At 39.9% G+C, this 8,033-nt stretch overlaps 1 long non-coding RNA gene across 1 annotated transcript in view; it reads right to left on the reverse strand.

Moving 5' to 3' along the window:
* Nucleotides 1-8,033, reverse strand: part of LOC109376567 (uncharacterized) — a 57,697-nt gene that overhangs the window by 15,150 nt on the left and 34,514 nt on the right. Inside the window, exon 2 of the long non-coding RNA XR_002122749.1 lies at nt 5,916-6,065. This is a non-coding gene — a long non-coding RNA (uncharacterized LOC109376567). The remainder of the gene's footprint in view (nt 1-5,915; nt 6,066-8,033) is intronic.

Consider the following 8,033-nt stretch of genomic DNA (forward strand, 5'->3'; position numbering starts at 1 on the left):
CACACACACACACACACACACACACACACACACACACACACACACACACACCCTGTACCACAAAAACTAAGCTCTAGTGTGTTGTTGCCTTCAAAAACTTTTGCAAATCTTTAGCCATGTGTGATTGCACACAGGGCAAACTGAAATGTGGCTCTGTGCTTTTCCGCAATCATGAAGAATAACGGACTTTACAAATCTGGGAGTGGACGGAGGAGGGGGCAAAATGCTGCCACCCCAAACCTGCCTGTGACTTAATGAATGGCAATTTTTCCAACCATTCAGTTTTAGAACCAAGGAAGGTAAAGAATTTATTAATATGTTGAAAAATTACAAAACCAGATGAAAGGTATTTGAAATTTTCGCAAAGCAGTTCTCTCAATGAAGATCAAAAACCCAGATATGTGTCCCTTGACTCAGCAGTGGTTAAACACACACTGTGGTGACTGGCAAGGTGTCTTTTAAAGATGAGAATGAGGTGGAAGGCAGGGACGAGTTAAGGGATACTCCAATAGCTATCAAGAGGAGAGCAGGAATGAAATGAGGCAAGAAGGATGAGAAATGAAAGTCAAGGAAACCAACTTCAACTGCTATTCTACTTTGGAGCATTCTTTCAAAGTAGCTGTAGCATCCCCATGGTTTTAGATATTTAAACACTGAATCATATCAGGTTGTTGCTGGAACTTGCTAATGATTCCAGCAGTGCTGACCCTTGGAGGACAGAAAGATGTCTCACTGGTTTTCAGAACCATGTGAAGCTTCAGTTATATTCTTACTCCTCTGTGCCTGCAAAGAGCATGCACTCTCAGCTCAGGAGTAGAAATACTCTGCAAAGAGGAATTGTTTGTCTCGTGCAAGCGTTGGAGGCCTGGGGAAGAAGACAGCTCTTGGTCTTGTTAACATTTGTGCTACTTGACTGACCAGGATAATTAAATCGTCTCCAGTTTGTATAATTTTTGTGAAATCAGTTAAGTGTTATATTTTGCATTTGGGTCCCTTTCTCTCATCAATTTGCTATTTTATTTTATAGGCTTTCTCTTCCCCTTCCTACTAAATTTAATGCTTTCTCTTTCTAATCCACTGTACAATCCAGTGCTTTTTATTACTTTGCCATTTCTTTCAGTGCTTGCTTGCCCCACCTCCCTACTTTCCCATTTGGTCTTCTTCATCTGCTCGTTTACCTGGGGGATCCTATTAACTCTCCCTGGCTCTGTTGTCACCTGCTGCGCATGTTAATGACCCCTCAAGCATCCGCCTTTCCTGGCTCTGCCCTGTTGCATTTTCTACCTTTCCCTTGCCTCTGAGATGCAGCCACCTGCACACCAAATGAGGTCAGTATGTCCCAGATGCACAGGGGTGCTTCATAAAACAGTTTATTGTTGATATTTCATCCCAAAGCATCTCTTTCTTACTGGTTTTCTGTTCAGATGGCCAGTAACTCTTTTTATTCCAACATCTCACTTAGAGTTTGTGGGAGCATTTCACTTCTGCTTCTCCTTGTTTACACAGTGGCTTGACAAATAGTCTTTGCTTCTTTTTTTTTTTTTTAACTTCACGCCAACCAGCCTTGCGATTAACCTCTTCTTCTCTAATGTTCTGTCATATTTATCACAAGCCTTTCATAATATTCTCTCTGACTTTATCTGCCTTGCTTCTGGTGTTTAACCCCACAGGATTGCCTTATTATGGAATTGTTTTTGAGGGGACCCAGCAAAGGATTAGTCAGGTTTTTCCCCCCCTTACTCTTAGGAACTTGGGGGAATAGGCAAAGGGCAAAATATGAAATGCGATTCTCTTTCCACTCTTTTTATAAAGGTCCTGTCTGTGTGCCCTTTGACATAATCTTTATGTGCAAAACCCTTTCCTGTTCACTTAATTGTCTTGTCCTCATGGTTTTTCTATAGGCTCTTTTTGTCCTATCTCGTGAAATGTTCATAGCTGAAACATGTTTCCTCTTGTATAACTGTGTATATCCTTTTTGTCTTTTTCATGTTCATGCCAGGAGAATCAAGCTCTATGTTTCAAATGTAAACATTGCTTCTTGGTGTTCCAAATCATCAATTACCATGCCTCTAGTTATACATAAAATATATATTCCTAGTTATACTCCTTATTTAGACTCTCTAACTTGAGTGTTGTACATAAACTGATGTCTATTTCTGGTGAATGATACAGCTATCATTCCATTTGGATGCATGGCCCCAAAGGATTTGATCTACAGTCTTATTTTTCTGGGATCTGCCAATTCATCATCTCTACTATGGCTTATACCAAAATATGTATCAGGAGGTGGAGTACACTCTATCCACTGCTAGGCTTCAGGGTCTCTGTTTTAATGATGGATAAAAATTCTCAGCAAATAGCTTCCGTTATCCTCAGCTCATAAAAAAAAAAAATCTTTGCAAATATTTACTCCAATTCTCTAGTGGGCATCTCCTGAAAAGCTAGGCTCTACTTTAAAGACAAAGCTGTTCTCTGAGAACTGTGCTTCTGAAATTGCTTCTCCCAATGTTCTATAATGTGTCAACATCCATAATTGGAAATTCTATCCCTACTTTATGGATGTGAAAAGTAAAGCTGAATGGGTCTGTGCTCCATTATCACAGGACTTGGCTGTCTACTAGGGTGGCTTATAAATAATCAACTATATTTTGCTTGTGTGAGCATATGTTCATGACCTAATATATTAACCACAGTGTGACACATTTTTATTTAACCCAGATGTTCTAGAGGCAGTACCTTTCTCTAAAGAATGAGTATGAAACTCGTGCTATTAGACTTGAAGGGAATTTGGTGAAGAAGCAACAGTGGAGAACCTTTGGGCAGCCTGAGTGTTCCTGGTTGGCTCCACTGATCACTTTCCAACTCGTGGCAGAAACACAGCTGAACTCTTGGACTGTCACTTCTGTTCACTGTTCTGTTTTGAAAACATAACTGTTACTGTAGTTATTCTGCGGTCTTGGAACACTGTGGTGCAAGAATTGCTTTGAAGTGCTGAGCTCTTTTCTTGCCCTTTAAAGCTCATTTGAAAATTGGTAATAAGCAATGTTATCTTTACATTATAAGACCTACAGTTTATCTTTGGCCGTCTTTATACTTAACAGCTATCCCGATAAAATGAGGGAGTATTTTTACCTGTGGACATTACCAAAGCAAAATGTTCCTGTTCTTTACACTTTATTTACACACACATACACATCCAGACATACCCACCTATATTTTTTTCCCCACTGTCATAAGTGCAGAAAATGAACTTTAAGGGTATCTTTCTAGACTAAATGCCTGGGAAGTATATTCACTAAGTATTTGGATATTGGGAGTAGACTGGATTTGTATTCTGGCTCTGGATGGCTGATGTTATGGATTAACTTGGCTAGGTCATGGTACCCAGTTTGGATCAAATGGTGTTCTAGATGCTGATGTGAAGGTATTTTTTTTCAGATGTGATTAGTATTTAAATCAGTAGACCCTGAGTAAAGCTGGTTACCCTCCATGAGGTGAGTAGGCCTTATCCAATTAGTTGGAGGCCTTAAAAAAGACTGACATCCCCTGAGGAAAAGGGAATTCTGCCAGCAGACTGCCTTCAGCTGTGAAGGAAAACATAACTCTTCCTTGGGCTCTAGCCTACCCTGCAGATTTCAGGCATACCTGCCCCTACAAAAACGTAGACCAATTCCATAAAATAAATCTCTCACTTTATATATACATCCTATTGGTTCTGTTGCTCTGGGGAACATTTTCTAATATAGGTTCCATCATTTAATAGCTGTGTGACTTTGAGTAAGTTATTTAACTTTTTGTGCCTCATTATCATCATTTCTAAAAGGGATATCATAATAGTACCTACATCTTTGGGGCAGGATGAAGATTAAGTGAATTAATGTAACTAAGATTCTTAGGACACATGGTTAATTGCTGTATAAGTCCTAGCTATAACTGATGGTGTTATCATGTATTATATATAATTATTTATTATTACCATTTTTAGCTATAGGTAGAAAAATGCTGTTTACTCGCTTTTTCAAATTTAAATATTTTATTTATAAATATGATTTCTTCGGCCTTGTTTTATTGCTTCTGACCCTTTTACAACACACCAAGGCCAATGAGAGATTTGGGGGGTGATTTCTGTGAATTCAGCAAGAAGTTTTATTGAGCACTTACTCTGTGCCAGGCTCTCTGCTAGAGGCTAGATTTCACAGTGGTAGGCAAAACAGACAAGTGGGAAAGGTAAATCCACACAGAAATAAATATACAATTGTAAATTGCATTATGCAATGTGCAAGAAAACCTGAGTTTTACCAGGGAATAATCTAGAAGTTCTATTTTAAGGGTGGGGAAAGTAGTCAAAGTTGACATCTATGTGGCTTTGTATCTCAGGCTAGAAGGTTAAATGTGATTTAGATACAGGGAAGGGTTGAAAAGAACCAGACCATCAGAAGAACCCCGGGTGCCTGGACTGAAGCAGGAAGGGGTTTAGAGACTTGAAGGGGAGAAAGAAAGAGGGGATTGGGGCAGAGAAGTGATTGCAGTTGGATGTACTTCAACTTCAATTTATAAAAAACTCCAAACTAATCAAGCTTTGTACAAGTTCAAATTTTATCCCATCTTAAAATGTACTGCTCTGAAATCTATTATTGCCCTTTCTTGTTTTCTTTAATAACTGTATCTATCTTTCTTTTTACTTCTTTTTACTAAATTATGACTCTTACCTTGTATGAGACCTTATGTTTTCTCTTCTTTCTTTTCATTATAGTTTTCTACATGTAAAACCTTCTCTCATGACTGTGAAGCCTGTGACCTGGTTTCCTGTTCCCAGCTAACTGGGGGGACCGGGTTCCCTTTGACTCTGGCATTCTTGGGGAGGAGATGTCCTTGAAAAGTATTTGTCTTAAAGGCGTTTGTCTTTAATTTAGTCTTGAATATCTGTGTAGATACATATGTACCTATATAGTTATAGAGATAGATGATAGATAGATAGATAGATAGATAGATAGATAGATAGATAGATTAGTTTGAGCCTAAGACAGAAACTAAGGAAGAATTTTTGAGTCTTTATTTTATTTTATTTTATTTATTTTATTGGTAAACAGTGCAGTGTTAAACAGCTTTTAAATTAGTCCTGCTGAGTAAGGTTGCTGCTAATGATTTTGCTTTGGGGGGAAGTTGTGAGGCTCAGTTTCCCACCCTGATTCTTAATTATTATTGCCTTTGTCTTTCAAATACAGTTTTGCAGTCACAGAGCTGTATTTAGCTGCAATCCAATGACTCTGATAATTATGAAGAATATTTTACAAGATTCTGCTCTCTCATAATTTCTATTTGTAGTGAGTTTGTATTAATGAATGGAAATGTTCACTTAAATCTGATTTATGGCTCATTGCAAATGTGGAACGTATGTATGTGTTGATGTTCCTACCTTCTTCGCAGCGCATCTTTGCCATGATTCACATGTGAACAGGAGGCTGTTTCTCCTCATTCTTACCCTTAAATCTCATCTCATATGCCTCACAGTTAGAGTCAGTTGAGGAGGTGAACTAGATGGAGGCCACAGAGTGATTTTACATGCTGTGGGCTGCCAGCATATTGTGAACCCCTAGGGATTTCTGGAGTCCATTACCAACCCAGTGAATCACTCTGTTTGCTTTTCCACAAAAAGAAATGTGCAGCTGCTTACTTCTGCCACAGACTTTGGAATTTTGTTCGCTTTTCCATCTGCCCTTTGTGTAAAGAAATTCTGCCCGAATAATTGCTTGTCTGTCCCCTTTGCTCATTCCCAACATCATCATTCTTCAACCTTCTGTTTCCAATTAGTCCTTATCTCAAATGGCTTATTGGCATCAATCTGTTCTCAGCATCACCAAAGTGCACAAAACTACCCTGAAACACGGGGGAGTGTAGATAAGGCTGAAACTTACCAATCAGTCCAGCGGAGTCTCTGCATTTCACCCCCGCGCCTTCCCTTTCTCAGGAAACCTGAGATAGGAGATGGTGTCGAGACATGTTATTGATATAGCACATTTTGGAGCAAAATGACATGCGTGAGCAATGCAGGGACCGTGTAAGGCCTGTGAAAATAGCCATTGTTAGACATCTGGTGTCAAAAAGAGCTGTTTCAAAACAAGTTCACAGTGTTAAATCATGGTGGAGACAGCTTCCGAGCAGCTGTCCACTGCTGGAGAGGGTGTCCTGAGACCTGTTTGTCAATGGCTGCACTTTAAGCCTTGCTAGTCACTTTGATCTACAAACTGTTTCACCACCGCAATGTGGCTAAAACTGGGCCACAAGAATCCTGCTGCCATGATTAGCCAGCTAGGCATAAAGAGAGAGTGGTAATAAGATCAGGCAAGAAAAATAGCACCCTTGAGAGGGCTAGTGAGCTTGGTTGGTTGAAGTATGGCACGAACAAGTCCAAGGACACATGTTTGATAACTATGTGGATACCTATGCTCAGAAAAAAGGGGGATTTTAGAGCTTATCTGTTCGAAGTTCTTTTTTTCTTTTCCTATAGAAACTGACATCCAATACTACATGGCTTTTCCAAAGTCATAGCTAATTAATGATAGGACTAAGCCCTTTTTATTCCTTTAACTGCTAGTGAAGTGCTCATTCTTATAGATCACATTGCTAAGACCATGTCTGAAATAGTTGAAGCTTAGTTCAAAGCCAGACTTTACATTGTATGAGGGTTTAGATTTGCCTTTTGTAGTTACTGCTTAGCCACAGAACCAATCCAGTGCTTAACACATGGGAGACATTCAATGATTTTACACACACACACACACACACACACACACACACACACACACACACACACATTCACACACAAAGTAAGGAACTAGCATGTATTGAATGACTCCTGTGGGCCACTTTTCATGTGATATTTCATTTGTCCCTTGTCTTGGTCAGGGGACTTTGGTACAATTCCCTCTTCCTGGGGTCTAGACTCTTCCAAGAAGAAGCCATTTTGTAATGAGATTTTATCTGGTCACAAAACCAGCCCTTAAGAAATTTAAAAGCTAGAGGCTTTAGATAGAAATTTGTCTGAAGCATTTGACTAACACACCACAGTCTGATTTGGGAAACACTGAAAATTTGAGATCGGATTTTCACTATCCTTTAAAAAGATTTGTTAGACTGGGGTTGCCTGGAAAACCACAGGGTCTGTCTTCCTGGCTACTCCGGACAAACTCCATCCTTTCACACTTTCTCACACTCAGTGTAACTAGGCTGCCTCCTGTTTCTCCTGCCCCACCTCCCCGTCTCTCCACCAACAAAAGAGCCCAAATCTACCCAGTCCCATTAGACCTGTAAGGCTGGGGGTGACTTATGGCCTTTCTCTGGGAAAGTCTGAGGCCACGAATGTGAAGCTGGACTGACATTCTGCTCATGTCCTTCCTGGGATCTCCTGATAGAAATTCCGATATTCTTCTGCCTTGTGAGAAAAGAACAGGATTTCTAAGGGTAAGTGGCTGTCACAATAACACCCCGGTTTTTCTTTACTGTTGGTGTATCTCATGCCTGCCTAGAATGGTAAAGATGTGTAACCCTTAACATCCCTAGCTGACTGGAACTTCTTCTTCTTTCTTATCTACTCAGTGTTGGAGGGATAATATTGCATTTGAGCTTGCTTGAGCTTTCATTTATACTCTGTGAGTGTCAGCCTCTGTGAGTGGCACAGCCATATAAAAAGTTCTTTTACTTCCCCTAGAACAGAAAACTTGACTTGAAACAATCAGATAGTTATTATCAGCTCTGTTTATACGTGAAGAAACCAAGGCCAAAGAGGCCTGTGTGTGCATATGTCTGTTTTCAAGTTTCTTCAACTAGTAGATAGGAGAAACCAGAATGAAAGTACAGGTTGTTCTAACTCAGAAACCCACATTCTTTTTTTTTTTTAAGATTTTTATTGGGGTATTGGGGGAAGGGGAACAGGCAAGTTGCTGTTGTTTTGTTCTTCAGTCTAGTTGTGGAGGACGTTGCTTCACTGGCCCAAGTTGGCACCATCATTGCGCTCTTCCCGGGCGAGGCAGATC

Source organism: Hipposideros armiger, unplaced genomic scaffold (assembly GCF_001890085.2).
Source record: "Hipposideros armiger isolate ML-2016 unplaced genomic scaffold, ASM189008v1 scaffold_1152, whole genome shotgun sequence".
Lineage (NCBI taxonomy): Eukaryota > Metazoa > Chordata > Mammalia > Chiroptera > Hipposideridae > Hipposideros > Hipposideros armiger.